Below are 19,534 nucleotides of genomic sequence, written 5' to 3'. Positions count from 1 at the left end.
CAAGCAAACAATCACACTTACTATACTTACCAAGAAAAATAAATCTAAGAATAAATTTAACCAAAGAGGTGAAAGATGCCTATAATGAAAACTATAAAATACTGCTGAAAGAAATGAAGAAGATACACACAAACAAAACAGGTGTCATATTTATGGATTGGAAAAAATAATACTGCTAAAATGTCCATACTACCCAAAGCAATTTACAGCTTCAATGCAATCCCTATCAAAATACCAATGACATTCTTCACAGAAATGAACAATCTGAAAATGCTTATGGTATGACAAAAGACCCCATGTGGACAAAGCAATCCTGATGAAAAATAACAAAGCTGGAAACATCACATTACCTAATTACAAAATACACTACAAAGCTATAGAAACAAAACAGCATAATGCTGGCATGAAAACAGACACACAGACCAATGGAATAGAATAGAAAACCCAGAAATAAATCCACACATTTAGAGCCAACTCATTTTTGACGAAGGCACCGAGAGCATACATTGGAAAAAGGACAGTCTGTTCAATAAATGGTGGTAGGAAAACTAGATATACATATGTAGAAGAATGAAACTCAAACCCTATCCTTCACCATATACAAAAATCAAATCAAAATGGATTCAAATCTTTTGCCCATTTTTTGATCAGATTATTAGATTTTTTTTTTCCTATAGAGTGATTTGAACTCTTTATATATTCTGGTTATTAATCCCTTGTCAGATGGATTGTTGGCAAATATTTCCTTCCATTCTGTAAGTCTTCATTTTGTTGATTGTTTCCTTTGCTGTGTAGAAGCTTATCAACATGATATAATCCAATTTGTCCATTTTTGCTTTGGTTGCTTGTGCTTGTGTCATATTACTGAAGAAATTTTGCCCAGATCAACATCCTGGAGATTTTTCCCTGTGTATCCTTGTAATAGTTTCATAGTTTAAGGTCTTATATTTAAGTATTTAATTCATTTTAATTTGAGTTTTGTATATGGCAAGCTATAGGAGTCTATTAAGGACATGTTTAAAACCATTAAATTATAAAGTGATTTGTTAGTAATCAGTAGATAAGTAGAACCCTTATGTCTTTCTCACTGCTTGGATTCTTCAATTCTGACTAGATGAAATGCTTCAGCTTGAATTCTACATTATTTTTTCATGTCTAATATGTTCTACCTAAAAAAACCAAAGTCGGTTGAGAACTTAAGATGTCTTTATAGAGAAAACTTGACTCCCAAAAAGTTATATTCTGTGCTAACCTCTTAAATGAGTTCCAGATTTATGCAGTCTGTTGCTTTTGGATATTCCTATTTGAACACCTAAAATTTACTTTCAATCAAGTATTTTTCCCCATTCTTTTTTATTCAGTAAATGGTACTGCCATCAAACCAGTTGCAAATAATTGCTAAATCTGGAAATAATTCTTAATCCTGTCTTTTCCCTCAACACCATTGCTATCCAATGCATCAGTAATTCCCTCGACTCTGCCTTCCAGTGTCTCCCAGTCCTGCCGTTTTCCTTCATCACTACTTCTAACAATCTCTATTGCTTTTACCTGCAGTGGTAGCATTGTCACATTTGCTCTTCCCCAGAATCTACAGTCTATTCTCCTCAAAGCAAGGATTGTGCTCTTGAACAATAATAACAAAAAGTAAATATGTTATGCACTCCTATTCAAAATATTCCCTTGTTTGCAGTTGTAATTAATGTAAAATTATATTATGTGGAAACCTTCCTAAATTACTCAATTTGAAGTAGCCATCTTTCAGTTCCTCTCTTGTGCAATTCCCTTTTTCATTTTTCTTACAGCAATGACCACATACTAAAATTACCTGCTTTATTTATTATCTTCTTATTTATTGCTGTCTTCCTATTTCCACGGGACCTTGTCTTTCCTGTTCTCTGCTATATTCCAGTACACAGAACAGTGGCATTTAGTATAGGCTTAATAAATTTTGATGTATAGATGAATTAATAAATTTGCATTTTTCAAAAGATAAACTGACCCTGATCTGTCAGAGGATGATTTAGAGTTTTAGATATTAAAAAGAGTTACTACATGTCCAGTTTTACCTTTTTATTTCATAAGTGTTTTTATGATAGACCAAAAATGCTAGATCTGTATTTACACAATTTGGTAGTGGCAATCATTAGATTTTAAATGACTCTAAATAGTACTCTAAATAGTACTCCAGACAATATTATTTTTATTGCTTTTACATTTCTGATATTCAAGCTCGCATTTATGTGTCTCTGTGTGAATGTGTGGATGAGTACATTGATTCAGTTTGGCTTTGCAACTGGGCTTTTAATATTAGAACCACAGTAACTACAAATTTGTCTTGTCACTAGCCTGGTTAAGTGTCATAAACTACTGGCTGAACAAAATATACTGTCTCCTTTTTGGAGTAACTATGCAGATTCATGTTTTAATGATCATATATGACATGTTGATTTTCTTAGTCTCCTTTCATAATTTTATACATTTTTATAAAATGTTGAATGGTTCTGTCACTTCATTTCTTTGGGAGATTATAGTCACTGCAGTGCTTAAGACTTGAAGGACTAATGACTAATGGAATCGTAGAATCTTTCCCCAGTGAAAATAGAATTGAGCTCTAAAATGTCACTGGTACATAAAAAACACACCATCCTAGACTAGCCAGCAGGGTTCTAGGCTCAAATTTAGCTGTTGAGTATAGAAAGAAGTCATTATTGGCATATTTAAGTGATTTAAGAAGCACGATCTGCAATTATAAAATAAACAGTTATCTGTAGATTCAGAAAATGTCAGGGCTTTCTGAAAATTAAAGAAGGAATTTAAAAACCACTTCAGCTTAATAATTTTTGACACAAATAATTAATAGCTTTATGTTGAAAATTCTGGCAAAAGCAAATAAGTAACAAAAAAGGATTTTCCTAGAAAGCTGGCAAACACCTGAATGAAAACAATTATAAAAAACTCAAAGCAACAGTCTTAAGAACAGTTAATTATATATGTATATATAATATATGTGTGATTATATAGATATGCTGTTGAACTTTCAAGTGACTAATTGTATATTTCAATAGGGAATTATACATTATGTTAAATATTTTTAAAAATAAGTTCATAATTTCTACCATTTTAATAATCCAAAGAAATGTATAATTCTCTTTTCCTTATAGTGACAAGGAGAATAATTTATGCCAGGAACTTCCTTGTTCATGGGACTAAATCAAACTTTAAGATCCAAAGAAATTATTGATATTGCCCAGAGCAGAGAGTTAATAAGACTTTCTTAACAATAATTCTGAAACCATTCCAAACAAAATATATGTGAAATGTCAGTCAATGAGATTAATTTTGCCAGGAGTTTTCTTTCCTCTTCTTTGACCAACCAATAAGAATTTTTCTACATGAGATAATGCTGTTCACTCATGCTTCATTGGATGAATGAATAACCATTCTGCACCTGACTGCAGAGTCCTGGTATGGAATTCTCTCAACCAGCTGCTAGAGTGTTCTCCCTATAGCCAATAGAGTCAATTGAATTATACTTTTTAAATACTCAATTATATTTTCCACCTTGCTTCTTCACTCTTAAATAATTCAACACCAAAGACAAATGCCTTTTCTTGTTTAGCAGTATTGCACAATGAAACTTTTACTGACTTTTCCATATCTCTATGTCTTTTGCACTACAGATTAGAGCACTAAGGGATCCCTGAGTCTGTCACTTAAAATATTTTCATGTATCTTAATTTAATTTATAGTTTATTTCAGTAGGTTTTGTTGTGTTGTCTCTTGAAGTAATTTATAGATTTGTTTATTTTTTTTAACATGAGGCTTTAATTCAAAGAGACCAACTCCTCATATGCTTGTTAACGAAAGTCACAGCAAACATAAATCCTGCAACCCTAATCATTGTATTTTTCACAAAAACAGATAATATTTGCCTATAGTTTGTTATAATTATGTGCTACACTCAAATAATAATTCAAGGAGAAAAATTGGCTTTGGATTCATAAATATCAAATGAGATTGTGTATTCATTACACTTCTTAGTTACATTACAAGAAAAAACATTGATCTGGTCATCAATAGGTCATGGGAATAAAAAAAAGTTGCAAATTTTGCAGCCAATTACAGGCCTTTTCTTAAATTGAAGATCTTACATAGATAGTTTTTAATAGATACTGTTTTTTAGAAGCATTTTCCATATTCTTCTCCATTACTGAATAAACAAACTCAATTAAAAAGCTACAAAATTAATAAATATATTTTCTTACAAATTATGAAGAGACAGAACAGAAAGTGAGAAACAGAGTTTAAGAATTAAAAAAACCTTGAAAATTAAAATAATTATATTTTTCATGTGTATCAGTTTGTTCTCAAGCTGCTAATAAAGACATATTCAATACTGGGTAATTTATAAAGAAAAAGAGGTTTAATGGACTCACACTTCCACATGGTTGGGGAGATCTCACAATCATGGCAGAAGGCTAAGGCAGAGCAAAGGCGTGTCTTACATGGCAGCAGGCAAGAGAGCATGTGCAGGGGAACTTCTCTTTATAAACCATCAGATCTCACAAGACTTATTCACTATCATGAAAACAGCACAGGAAAAACTCACGCTCATGATTCAGTGACCTACCACTAGGTCCCTACCACAATACATGGGGATTATGGGACTACAGTTCAAGACGAGATTTGGATGGGGACACAGCCAAACCATATCACTATGTATTGTATCATAAAAAAGGAAAGTATCATTTAGTTTCATATGTACTTTTTATATTTCAGTAGTCCAGAGTCTAACAGATTACAAAGCTACTCTGTAGCTAAGAAATATACATTTTGAGTGACATATTAAGGTATTTCAGCATATAAGTATTGTATATAACCTCTAAAAGCTTGAAAACATCACATTATTTTTCAGAACACCTTGTGCAAATTCTGGTAATAATTAATTTTCTTTTTAGCATATGGTTTGACATGCATGAATCTTAGCTTAATCTTGAAGGTATTACAAAATATTCTTAGAATGCAAATTCTATAATAGTTCAAATTATCAAACAGTAAGCTAATATTGCTGAATATGTTTTTACCAGAATTAAAAATTAGGTATCTTAAAAGTTTGCTAATACAGACTTAGCGAAGTTATTTTAAGACATATTCAATGGTAAATTACTTATGAACCAAACTAAAATTAAGCCCCAGATTAAAAATGATTTTGTTCTATCATCCAAATGAACATGTCGCTCATCCTCTGATTCTTAGTCTGAAAATTCAATTTCTTGCTTTCCAATGTCTTCTGAATAAATGATTTCAGTTACACCATTGTTGATTTGTATTCTTTCACATCCTTGGAAACATAATCATTAATGTGCAAAATGATAATTCAGGATATTTGATCATCCTGAAAGGAAAAAACAGGAAAATCTGTGTGAATTGAAAATTTGACTAGAAAAGAACTTCATGTGAAATGATTTTACCCCAGCAAAAATTGCTATGAGAAGGACATATTTTACATATGCTTTTTCAGAAGTATAAATTCTGGATGAAAGAGCAAAGACTCATTGCATTTTAAGCACTTTTTAGAATTATGAATTTTCCATATGTGCTGAGGTTAAAGCTAGTTAAGTTTATACCTTCAAAGGAAAAAGCAGTTTAGCTTAGCTATTGGGCAAGAGTAGCAAACACTGGCATATCTCCACCCATTGAACTCTATCATACACAAAAAATCTGAAATAGGAATTATGCTGAATAGTTTAGATGGTGTGAGGAGCAAACAGCAGATCAGTTAATGCCTTGCATAGGGACCACTGCCCTGTATAAGATCAAAAACATTAATTTTGTTCTGATCTTCACACCGCTATTAGCATTTTTATAGCAAACGTCTTCATTTGCCATTCTTATGCTTAGGATTTGTTTTCCTGGGGCTAGTGTAACATGGAAGAAAACCCAGTGTGATCAAAGGTTTTCACTGATTTACTTTGCAATGGCAAGTTTTCAGGGCTTTTGAACAGACAGAATAAGTAATATTTCTTCTGTAAAACCCATTCTGTTGAATTTATTTTCTCATCAGTCTCTGCAATATATAGGGATGATTATGTGAGGTGGTACAGCTGATTGATTTTTTAAATAAACCTTTTGTTTTAGAACAGTGTTATATTTACAGAATAATTATGAAGATAAAGCAGAGAACTCCCATATAGCCAACATTCAGTCTTCCTTAAGTGTTGGCTGCACATAGTAGCTTCCTTCCAAAGAGTATGTAAAGGGGAGAAAAGAGGAACTTTATAGTGGATAAACCTGAAAAACAATATCTGAGCCTAGTGATCAAATTCAACATCAACAATGATAAGTTATACTACTACATGTATCCTTGATATAACGTGATGAAAATGGCATTTTACTTCTGTCTTCCTCTCAAAAACCCATAACCCCAGTACAATCATGAGAAAAACAGCAAACAAGTTCCAACAGAAGTACTCTTCAAACCTGTCAAGGTCATCAAAAATCAAGAAAACTCTGATAAATTGTCAGAGCCAAGAAAAGCCTTAGGAGTAAGAAAAATAAATGCAGTGCGATATCCTAGATGGGATACTGGAACAGAAAAGGAGTTAGGTAAAAATGATGAAAAGTGGAAGAATAATAGTGTTTTGTAGGTTTCTCCGTTGTAAAACCACTCTTTTCTCTCCCGTTTCATACCGTCTCCTTGGAAGAAAATCACTATGTGAAGCTAACATTTTAATGAATGAGGAGTTATGTTCTGCTTCCTTGAATAGCTACATAAATTATTTGGAATTATTCTCCAAGGGAAACATGTCTGTTTTCTCCGAAATTATTCAGTCATCTATTTGTATCAGTATGGACTCATGGATATATATTTTGGTTACATTCCGACACTACTTCATTTTGTTACTCAAATTGTTCCAGCTTTGGCTATTGGGAACATTTTCAGAATTCTGTTTGTTTGGTTAGTTGGTAGTTGGCTCTGTGTTATTGTTGTTATTTTGTTTTTCACAATTTCCTTATTTTCTGGCATTCTGCAGGCTCTTCTGGAATTTTTCATGCCTCATTGCTGGGATCAGCCATTTCTCCAAAGAACTCTGTTTTCTTTCAGTGGAGAATGGTATTAGAAACCAAGATCTGGGAGTTAGGTGTGTTTATTGCAACTGGGGTGTAGTTTTCTAAGATAGGGCTGTTTTTTTAAAACACAATATAGTACTTCTCCATATTTGTTTCTTAATTATTCAATTTGGGTTTTCAGTAAAAATTCTAATATTCTTACACTTTTTTCAAACCAATTTAAAAATTCTAATTTAGAAGAAGTTTGCAAATAATACCCAAACATTGTCAAGTAATACAAACATTGCCATTATTTTATGATCAGACTTCCCTTCTATCCAATATATCAGTTTTATCAAGCTTAATGGTTAAATATCTAATCAAATCAAGAATAAAAATGTTTCACTGTAATTGCTGTTCAAAGTAATGTATCCTAACTCTGAAAATTTATTTCTAAAAATAGTTTAGAAAAGAAAATATGTTTAAAAGATTTTAATTTTACCTGATTCTTAGCTGATTACTTTGAAGGAGGCCACCATGTACATGTTTAGAAAATTGTCTGATGTCAACAAATAGGTTGGAGTTAGGTCATGCTTCCAAAAAGGGTTAAGAAATTTCCTTTCCCTACCTAGACTGATAAAACCAGTCTAGGGTGAGGGATACTGCATAACTGTAGGCTGCTCAAAGCAAGATCAGTGGAGCAGTCCAGCTGGAAAGTACTGAGGATTATCAATCATGTCCAGGGAAGGTAACAGTCTGGTGAAGTGGTGGACACTATGTTGAAACTGCAGATCATTAGGAAGTGCTGACCAGCTCACCTTTCAAGTGTTATGAGGCCGACTTCAGAGTTGGATGTGATACCCTATGATCAGGTGGTCCAAATAGGAAGAGTTTGTGATTCAATATGAGAGAGATTTGACATAGCTTGGAACCTAGGGCAGGAAAACAAAGGAACAGTCAAGATTTTGCATCATATACCCAAGGGATTTGTGAAAAGCATTGAGAAAATGCCTAGCCAAGGATATAGACAGTACTCAGTATTTCTCCTTAAGAGCTTAATTTGCAAACATAACATCCTTTAAAAGGCTAATATTTTCACTTCATAGTCTTCTGTTTGACGGCTTTACAGTTGGGGTGAAGATGGTGACGTGTACACTTACTTTTTATGGACCTATGCTATAAAGCTAGGAAGCCTTCCAGAACCTTCAGAAGTGTGCTGCTTTCAACTCCATCTTCTCACAGCCTGTGGTCAAGAGCAAATTGCAACCCCTATGTCTGACCTTACATAGGATTATTTACTCCTTGAGTGAAGGAATGTTTTCTTGTTCATCTTTGTGCCTCACATATAGATCCCTACACCTGGTCTAACGAGCTATTCACCAAGTATTGAACTAAGTGGAATAGGTTGTATGCTTATCCTTAAAATGTATTACTATATACATTTTTCTCACTGAATAATTCTGTGTCATTATGTAAAATAGACATGTAGCATGGGTCAATCGGAGAGACTACCTTTCAAGGACTATGATAAAATGTTCCTTCGAACTATGATTTTATAAAATACAAAAAAAAGTGCTAAACATATAGTAAAGTTTACCCTGAATGACCCAGTTTTACTGTTGAGTGAGTAAATTCATTAGGTAATTGCTAAGGGTACCCACTTTCCTATATTTTGCTTTAGCATTAAAGCCTAGGATTTTGAGCAGAGCATAGATTAGGGTTATTTTTCTGAGGTGAACCAAACACTGCATTCTGAATCCCATTCCAATTTACCCTTGTTGTTTCAACTCTGTCCCTAGATTCTGTGAACAGGAACCTGAGTGAGATGAAAGATAATTATTCTAATAAGACCAATTTATTCAATAACTTATTTATAAAGATCCTTGAGAAGATAACTGATTGGGTTGGTACTCTACATGGAAATTTATAATCTATTTATAAAAATCCTTAAGAAACATAACTGGCTGGGCTGGGAATCAATGTGGAAATAGGTCCAGGTTTGTCTCAGTTGGAATTCATAGTAAAATGCAGTGTTAATTTTTTTAAACCCTGAAGGAACAAATTTTGTGTAGTGAGAACTCAATCAGAAGCAAGACAAAAAAGACAGGTTTTTACTGATTTTTCCATTATGTTTGAAATTCTTTGCACAGCTTCAGCTTTACTTTCAAAGCCTTATTTTTGAGTAACTGTGACAGTGTGTGAGAAGAAAATAAGAAGACAGATGGAAACCCAAATGAAGCCTTATAAATGCCTTTATGCGCCCCCAATCCCAATGCCTTTAATTAAACTTATATAGACACTTAAGATGTTAAGCCCAGGGAAAGTTTCTTTTTGTTTGTTTACCTAAAAGCTTTATCTTAATTTTTGTAATGACATACATCACACAGGCTAATTGGTTGCAGTGCTTTGCCATTTATAAACAGCTTGCACTATTTGGACTGAAAATCTGTAACCTGAAAAGTAGCACAAATTTATACATGTGAAGGCACTGGAAGGTTAAACTTTTCAAATTAAAAAACAAAATATTTATCAATAACTAATATGAAAAAGGCTGTCTTTGAATGGCAGTAAACTAGAATGGTTTCTGAAGCCAACGAGTACATAATATTTAGTAAAGAAAAACCAAAAAGGATCAACATTAGAAAGCATTTCACGATCACAAAATCCAATTTATCCAATCCATTGGGTGGGGTGCGGGGAGGGCCTGTGATGGTGGGATCTGATGTGAAGTAAAAACAAAAATGTGTTAATAATCAATTAGAAAATATAACAGAAAAATAACTGCATGTGTATTATCAACCCAAAATACAAAACACCAAGAAATGAACCAAAACTCTATAGGACATATATGAATAAACTATAAAATTTATTGAAATTTAAAATATCTAAACTAAAAAGTGAGCTATAGCATATTCTTAGTTGGGAATGCTAAATACTTCTGTAGTGGCCACTGGTTAGAATTTAAAAATAGTTTTTATATAATTCAAAGTAAAAATCCTAACACAGTTCCTCTTAGGAGATTGTAAAGTTTTTTAAAATTTAATGAAAATTAAAAATGGGCAAGTTTAGCTAAGTTAGCTGTGTTTCTTTTAAAAGAAGAATTATAAGGTTTGAATAGATATTGAAATATGTAATGATGCTTGGCAATTACATAGATAGAGAATGGATGGAAGAATATATAACTCAATACAAATAAAGAGGTATCCCTCATGCAGATGCTTACATTTAACACAATGTAATATATTATAAAATAGTCATTTTAAGTCAGTAGGAAAAGGAAAGATCAGTCAATTGAAATACTGGTACAATTAGTTGACTATCAGAAGAGTTTTTTAAATTTAGAATGTGTCTCATCACATGTAATATAATAACTTTTACTGTGGCAAAATTGACAAGAAAATAAAAAAAAAATCATCGGATACATATAAGGTAGAAAACATATTTCTAAACACCAATATGTAACTCAGAAACTATCCTGAAGAGACATTAATGGATAAAAGACTATATAAATTTAATGAAGGTCAAAAATTAAATAACAAATACTAATTTGTCTAAATGTTAAAATATTAATAATTAATGTACCAACAGAAAGTCATTAAAAATGTGATTAAGGCTTTGTTGGAATGAAAGCTCCAGGAAGGCAGAAATGTTTGTTTTATTCACTCCAGTAGATACTCAATAACTATCATTAAAATTTGCAGGTGGAAGAAATGCAGATGGCCAATAAATGCATGGAAAAGAAGTGCTCAACCTCAGTAATATTTGAATAAATGAAAATTAAGTGAAATGCCCAGTTTAGATTATCCAAGTGACAAATATAAAAAAGCAACATCATAGATCTATAATAATTATAAAATGTAATGACCATTACTGACAAACTTTGGAAACACACACACACACACACACACACACACACACACACACGCCTTATAAATGAACATACCAACTGATAAATAATTCTCCAACTAGAAATTTATGCATATAAAACTTTTACTAAAATGTCCTTTTGGGCCCACTAGTTGGCCTTTAATTGACATCTCATCTTAACAACATCCTCTTTCTTCAATCGTGTTCATTTGAATTATTTTATGAATGTACAACTTATTTTTTGCAGTGATAATTTGCAATTAAAAACATATTTATGGATGAGAGCTTTAGTTTTTAAAAATTAATAAGATTTTCATGTTTCAACATGAAAATGCTTTAACGTAACAACGAAAAGTGCCATTTCAATTATCATATTTAATGAGAATAAGAACTTAGGTGATATAAAATGTCAGTGGTGCCAACTGACCTTCTAATGTCCCACAAAAATGATGATATGTAGTAGTTTTTAAAGAGAAAAGTAGTGAAAAAAATTGTCATCAAAAGGCAAACAAAATAGGCAAGAACACACAAATATTATTTACCAGCAAGTAGAAACACATTCATAACACATATAAATGCATTGCTTGAGTTGTTTTGTTATATATGAGAAGACTCACTTAATGTAAATAGAAGTCTTTTTCTAAAGTTGAATTTGGAGATGATTTTCCAATAATAATTCTCAGTTCTGAAATATGAAAAAAAAAGGTTTGAGGACTAAGTTTAAGAGATTCATCTGAAAAATAGAAAAACAGATATTATTTCAATTAGTTTAAAAAGTTATCATAGATCAATTATTTTGGCTGTCTTATTCAAAATCACCAAATATTTAAAAGTGTGAGACCATATATTTGATACTGTTCAAAGCCATTGTATTGTGTACATTATAGAAGAATTATTTGTTCTTTTTATAACAGAAGCATGACCAGTTATTTAGGTTATAGCTTTGTAAGTTTGAATATATCAAAAATGATAAGATAATATTGTAATCACTATTATTGAGGTATAATTCATATTTATAAATTTATGTATTTTAGTATTCAATATGTTTGAAAATGTCTATACCAATGCATATGCTTCTATACTCCTTCTATCTATCTATCTATCTATTATCTATCATCTATTATCTATCTATCTATCTATCTATCTATCTATCTATCTATCTATCTATCTATCTATCTATCTATCTTATAGTGGGGTTTTTTTGTATGCAGTTTAATGAGTTTAAAGGATTACAACCTCATGTAATCATCACAATGCCATGATAAAAATTCCCAAAGTTCCAAAACCTGAAAAAATTATCTGTTGTTACACCTTTGTAGTCAAACCTTCTCTTTTTGATCCAATGTCATGGTTAAGCCAGTCTATCAATTTGCACTTCATCTTATTTTATTTTTAATAGCCATAGACACAGGTCCCAGCCTTAAAAGGTTAAATTTACAAATCCTATTTCTCCATTTATGAAACTATTCTTTCTAAAAGAGAAAAATGTCAGCTTTTAAAATTTATTATACTTGCATAACAAAATTGCATGGTATCCAGCAGACAAGTAATTCTATTATTGAACATAAGAAGCGAATACTTTTGGAAAATAGTTCTATACTTGAAAACATATGGTCCACAATCTGTAGAGTTACATTTTGGAAACCAGGATTCTAGATAAAAAGATAAATAATCAGATATTGAACTTTAGTGAGTATTTTCCAAGGGCTTCAAAGAGCTTCACCTAGAGAAATTATTTATCTTTACAAAAGGTAAGATAAAGATGCCAATGCATTCTGAAATTCACTAGACACATTAGTACTAAATCACACAGATCCATTTGAAACAACCCATTCAAATGTATCTGTTAGCAGAATTAACTTTCTCTGAATTAAACTGGCCTTTCAGTGTTTTACTTTTTGTTTGTTTCTGGGCAGAAGGAAAACATACCACATGAGTTCCACATCAACATGCTTTCTTAAACCTGAAAGAGTATATGATATAGTGCTGGTTCCCCTTCGCTGACAAGATGTGTCTCTGGCTTAGTGATTTGAAATGGACCAGGAACAACTGTGCAGTGTCTGTTTTGCATTTCAGTTCATTATAGACACTACGAAACATTAGTCTAACAGCTCTTTGAATCTGATTGCTTCCTCCATTCGCATGAACTGTCCTATAAGTTCTTGCATTAAATAATTTTTGTTTGGACTTATTGAATGATAAAATGAACTCTTATGACAGACATATGTGCCCTGAGCTCAAGTTTAACTCATATTAAAAATGACAGGATGTTGGAATTATTTTTCTTGTTGTAATAGCTCATTTATTTTCCCTTTGCCATCATGCCCCTATAGTCTCCAACAAGCAGATTGCCATATAAAGCCAGGTCTAAATATCTCATGTGATGGATCCTACCTGCATTTTACTTTGTTAAAGATGATTCTGTGATTCACAGATTTTTAGCAAGTGATAGGGAATGGCTGGCAATGCCTCCTCCTTCTCAGAGTATACTCTTCACATGCTGTCTGTTTCCTTCTGCCGAATCTTCCTTATAGTCATCACAGTACTAAAGAGACCTTCAACATTTGCTGATTTCTGGTTGAGAGATACAGCAAAGACACAGAATTCTGGGTTTACTTATACATCTTATAGCAGAGATGCTGAAAATGTTTTTTTCTAACTTCCAGATGGGTATTTTTTACTTAGCTATTATGACCCTTGTATTATCCATGAAGATTTCTCCATTTGTCAACTACTAGTATGATGCACCATATTTCAAAGAGGATAAACCTTTAAGGTATATGGTAAATATAAGCATACTTAACTCACCATTCAATCTACCTCAATATTCAATAGTTCTGAATAAAAAATATGCTTTAAAATTGGTAGTATTGTTACGATCATAATGTTAATATGAGTGATTACTCATAATGTTAATATGAGTGATTGCTGTTATTGTTTCAAAGCAATTGTCTCTGGAAGTTAATTTCACTTTTCATTGGAACTTGGCCCCCTGGAAATGATTAACTTGACAGAGATGGGAAGAGGAAAAATTTTCAGGAAACATCTGGCAAATTGCAAAAAAATGTTAAACATTTTCTTCCCCATAGAATTTATTTTTATTACCTTATCTTTCTTCCCTATAAAATTTTAACCAATATACATAGATACATCCACACACACATGCACACACAGAAACACACTCTCACACACATGTGTGTATAATGTCCCCTGGTTTATATGGAACATATAAATGAGGGTTTTTTTTTTTTTCAATTAGCTCCTGTTTCTCTTAACTTCAATTGGCAACACCAAGCTGTGATTTTTGTAAGATTTTATTGTGCATATATACCTCCAAAGTCTTCATGCTAAGAGAGTGACTGCATCCAATTGTTTCTATTCAACTCTAGATATAGTAGTTTTATTTTTCAAATTCTATTCAATTTTGTCCTGATTATATAATTAATGATATTTTGCAACACAATTTATGTTTTATAGAAATTCCCTTGCAATTTTCATGTGTATGCGATCTAATTGAGAGCTCCCTGCGATGATTTCTCCACCTATCTGAAAAGATCTATATGCTTAGTAGAAGAGAGTTATGTTGGGAGACTGAAGGAGGTCATGGAGCTGTGTTAATGCTGATGTGGTTTTTGCTCCGTTCCTTCACCAGAAATGCTGTTCACGTGTCACCAGTGGTGCTGATAAAAACCATCCACATGCATATTTTCAGTCTGTATATTGCTCTACCATTTCCTCTTTGATGAAACTCTGTGGCTTCCTTGATGTGTCTTTCCCAGGTGGCTTTGCCAATATCTTTTCTCTACCAGATCTTTTAATGTTTGTATTGCTTTGTCTCTGTATTTTGGATTTATTTTCTTGCCCTAAGATACCTCAGCCAATCCTTAACTTTCAATTACCATCTCAATGCCAACCTACCTCAAATCTCATCTGTTCTTTTACACATTCTCTTACTCCTGAGCTCCATACCTACAGATGAAAGAAAAAGTATTCTTAGATGTTAGGGAGAAATTTGCTGGAGTGAAGAGCTGAACTGAATATTCTTGGAACCCTCTTATTAGTTGAGGGATAATGGTAGTTTGGATTAAGCAGTGAGCATGATGATTATACTAAATTTAAACAAAAGAAAAACTTGAGCTCAATTCCTGTTTCACCAGTCACATTTTGAAAGATACAACTTCTGGAAAACTTGATTTTCTCCTTCAAAAATGCGATGAGTAACACTAAATAGTTGTTCTAAGCATGAAGTAATGTATGTAAAGCACTTAGTACAATGCTTGGCCTGTAGTATTTACTCTAAATAGTAACTTTTGTAATAAATAATTTCTTCATCACAAAATCTCTACAAATTCACCCGTAATAAGAGAACCATTTATAGTGAAAGAGAGATGCTGTCCTGCCTAGGAAGATGAACAAAGGGTTCAGAAGACACAGAGAGCAACCTCTATCACCCTAGGATCCCTGGAACCCTTTTTAGGAGGGCTTTTAACAATGCAGAGGGAAGTAGGCGATGGAGACTATTTGCGCTGCATAAGGTGTTGTAATTGTGAGAGAAAGAGGAGCCGCATACATTGGGTGGGGGTGGGTCTAAGAGAGTTTGTCTCTATTTTTTTTTTACAAAGTGAGAGATTAAGAGAAGGAAAGGATTCTGAATAGCTGCAGGGTATAAGAAGAATGACAGGAGAGAAAGGAGGATTTTTAAAAATACCTTTGCATTTAGAATTAGTCCCTTCTGATGTTATTTAAGAGGAGCAATAAAGACTAGACTATCTTAAAATTATTGGCGGCCATTGAACTATGACTTTTTACCCACAACACCATGGAGTGGAGTGAACTGGGTCACAGGTCTTATTTGGGCATTACTATTATTATTATTCTTGTTATATCCAAGTGCCTCTCTGACATTTCTACCTAGATATATCACAGAGTTCTCAAATCTAATATATGCAAAACTGAAATCATGACCTGTGGCTGACTGCCACAATTACTACTTGAGACCGTCACTACGACAGTTAACTACTGTTACTACGTGAGACTGTCATTATGAACGGGACGAATGTAGAAATGAAAACTTAAGACAAAAGAAACTGTTTTAAAGAAAGGGGCCAGAGGAAGAAAAAGAGAGCTCCCTGCTTCTAGTGAGCAAAGGCAGGCCCTGAGCTTCCACAGCCCTTTGTATTTATTGAGTAGAAAGAACAGGGAGGAGGAAGTAACAATTGGTCAACTGCTTGACTGATCATAGGTTCATGTTATTGTTAACAGGCTTCAGATTTGCCTGATCACAAGAAACACTGGCCAGGCGCTGTGGCTCACACCTGTAATCCCAGCACTTTGGGAGGCCGAGGTGGGCAGATCAACTAAGGTCGAGAGTTCAAGACCAGCCTGGCCAACATGAAGAAACCCCGTCTCTACTAAAAATACAAAAATTAGCTGGGCATAGTGGCAGGCACCTGTAATCACAGCTACTTGGGAGGTTGAGGTAGGAGAATCGCTTGAACCTGGGAGGCAGAGATTGCACTGAACTGAGATCACACGTCGCACTCCAGCCTGGGGGACAAGAGCGAGACTTTGTCTCCAAAAAAAAAAAAAAAAAAAAGCAAGGAAAGAAACACTCTGGTTGGGACGTGACTACCCTCAGCATTCCTTCTGGGAGGCAGACACAGTTTATCAGTTTGCCAACTGATTTCATGAGAACAGTTTGCTCTTTACTTATATAGCCTCCAGTGGTATACTGAGTTGATCATGACCCTTGTTCTCTTGGCCTGCAACAATGACCTTCACACTCAAATGTCCACTTCTTCCTCGGTCAGTAATATTGCCAAGTGCCCCTCTGCTCAAAGCATAAATCTAAAGGGCACCTCTGGTCTTTCTTCCCAAAACCCCACATAAATTCATTTTTCACCCTATCCTGCAGAGCCGATCTCTAAGCACCTTATGAACTTTGTCCACTTCTCTGTAAGCCTACTTTGTAATTCTTACGTATTTTAAATTTTATCATAAAATTAGCAAAGTACATTGTAGAAAGCTAGAACATACAAACAGCATGTATAAAAATAATATTATATGCAAATATATATATTATCAAAATGAAGTTATACTACAAATGCTATTTGTAATCTATTTTTTTTTCAGTTCATGATCTCTAACCTACAATGTCCTTATGTTTCCTCTTATGTAATTGCAATTCTATATTCCAGTTTTCCTTGGTGTCCTAAATGTGTGCTTTAAATTTGGTTTGTGCAAACCAGAATGCAATTCAGACTCATAACTGGAATCTAGATATTCTATCTCTTAGATATCTTTTAACCCAGCATGACCGTTCTACCACTGTTTTTTTTGTTGTTGTTGTTGTTTTGTTTTGTTTTGGAAGTCACTTACTAGTTGAGGGATAATGGTAGTTTAGACTAAGCAGTTGAGTAGTCCACTTTGTGACACAGATATTTTGAAGGACCTAGACAGGGATATACTGCAGTATATCTCGTCTCCCAGATTTGTCAAGTTGATCCGTCATGATTTCATTTAACTTGTTTCTCTGATTCCTATATTTCTCATAAACTGCCAATTATATTTTTTATTTGGAATCCAACATAAATGATGTGATATATTTCATATTTCCTGATACCAAGGGATAACTGATCTGGATAATCCAGCATTAATTGAGTTAAATTTCAGCACTGGGTTAGGATGACAACAACCTGATACCTCCATTTTGCATTTATGTCTTTCTTTTAAGAAATAGACAATAATCTAGCATGATGCTACTTTACCACTATATTAATTTCCAGCTTAAACTAATTACAAACCTACTGGTGTTAACACCATGTAGTAACCATGACTGTGCCAAACATTTCACTAGGAGTTGAAGGATGCTGATTTTTAAATTATATTATTTCATTTACATTATAACTGGCTTTTTTTTTTTTTTTTTTTTTTTTTTTTTTTTTTTTTGGCAAAGTAGAGCTTTTCCTCATCAATATGGGTCACGCTTTATTTTTAAAACCAGATCCTACTGGAAAAGTAGCATAAATATTTGTTTCTTAACCCTTTAGTTACCAATTTGCAAGATTGGTGTAATAGTTTATTCACAGTGTGTTGTGTAAGATTTTCTGGTTTTCTTTTACATAACTATCATTTTTTATTCATGTACTTCAAAACCCTAAAATTGTTTTTCCCCCACTCTAAATTCCTTTGTCTTTTTAAATGGAATCCATCCCTTTCCTTCTTTTCCTTTCCCTTTCCCCTTCCTCTCCCCCTCCCCCCTCCCCTCCCCCTCCCCCCTCCCCCTCTCCCTCCCCTTTCCCCTTTCCCCTTTCCCCTTTCCTTTCCTTTCCTTTCCTTTCTTCCTGTAGTTGCTTGTTGTGTGTGTGTGTGTGTGTGTGTGTGTGTGTGTGGCAAATTGTGTTTCCTGAAAATGGTCACAAAAGTTTATCCCATGCCCAGATGCTCTTTCTTCAATGTGACATTGGCATTCCTTCAACAAGAGGTGTGTTCTGCATTCCCTCCCACTTAAATCTGGCTGGGCCTGTGACTACAGCAGAAGTGACAATATAGCTTGCTAGGCTAAGTTAGAAAAGACAACTTAGCTGCTGCCTGGTCCTCAAGGGATGTTTGCCCTTGAGATGTGGCCCATAAGCCTATGGGGAAGACAAGTAAACGTTGAACAGCCACATCTGTAGGTTTCTGGCCACAGCCCCAGGTGAAATCACAGCTGACAGTCAGACATGAGTGAAGGAGCCACCAGTTATTTCAGCCTCCAGTCTTTCAGATGACCCAGCTGACTCTGAAGGAAGCAGTAAGATGTCCCCACTGAGCTCCATCCAGATTGAAGATTCATAAGCAAAATCAATGTTCTTGTTTTAAGCAATCCATTTTTGTGGTTGTTTTGCAGAAACAGCTAGAATGTTTTTTAACAGGATTTTTAAATATTATTTCAAGTTTACAGAGAACTTAATATAATAAGGCATACAACTCTCATATATTCTTTATTGAGATTCCACGATTGTTTACATTTTGTCTGATTTGCTTTACCAATTCCCCTGAAATATGTTTTTCTGAACCATTTGATAGTAAGTTGGAGTCATCATGCCCCTTTACAGCTAAGTAATTCATTATGTGTTTCTAATAAAAATATATTCACTAACATGACAGTTTAATTATCAAAACCAGGAAATTAATATTAATGCAATATAATTATCTTATCCACAGTCAATATTCAGGCTGCCAATTGTCCCAATAATGTTCTTATAGCTGTTGTTTTCTGAGCCTAGAATCTAATCGAGTATCATTCATTGCACTGAGTTTTCATGTAGTTTACTCTTTCTGAATCTCAAACTATTTTTCAACTTTCCCTTGGCTTTTTGGACTTTGATATATATGAAGAATATGGACCAGTTATTTTGTCCAAATAACTGTCCTCCAATCTAGGTGTATCTGATATTTCATCGTAATTAAATGTACTTGTTTAGCATAAATATCACTGAAGTAAGTCTGTGTTCTTGTAAATGTGGCATATTATAAGAGACATGTTGTTGGTTTGCCTGTTGGTGGTGAAACTGACTTTGATCACTGTTCAACATGGTTACTGCCAGGTTTCTCTATTGTAATGTTAATATTTTTT

Source organism: Rhinopithecus roxellana, chromosome 4 (genome assembly GCF_007565055.1).
Source record: "Rhinopithecus roxellana isolate Shanxi Qingling chromosome 4, ASM756505v1, whole genome shotgun sequence".
Lineage (NCBI taxonomy): Eukaryota > Metazoa > Chordata > Mammalia > Primates > Cercopithecidae > Rhinopithecus > Rhinopithecus roxellana.
This window is presented reverse-complemented; position numbering follows the sequence as displayed.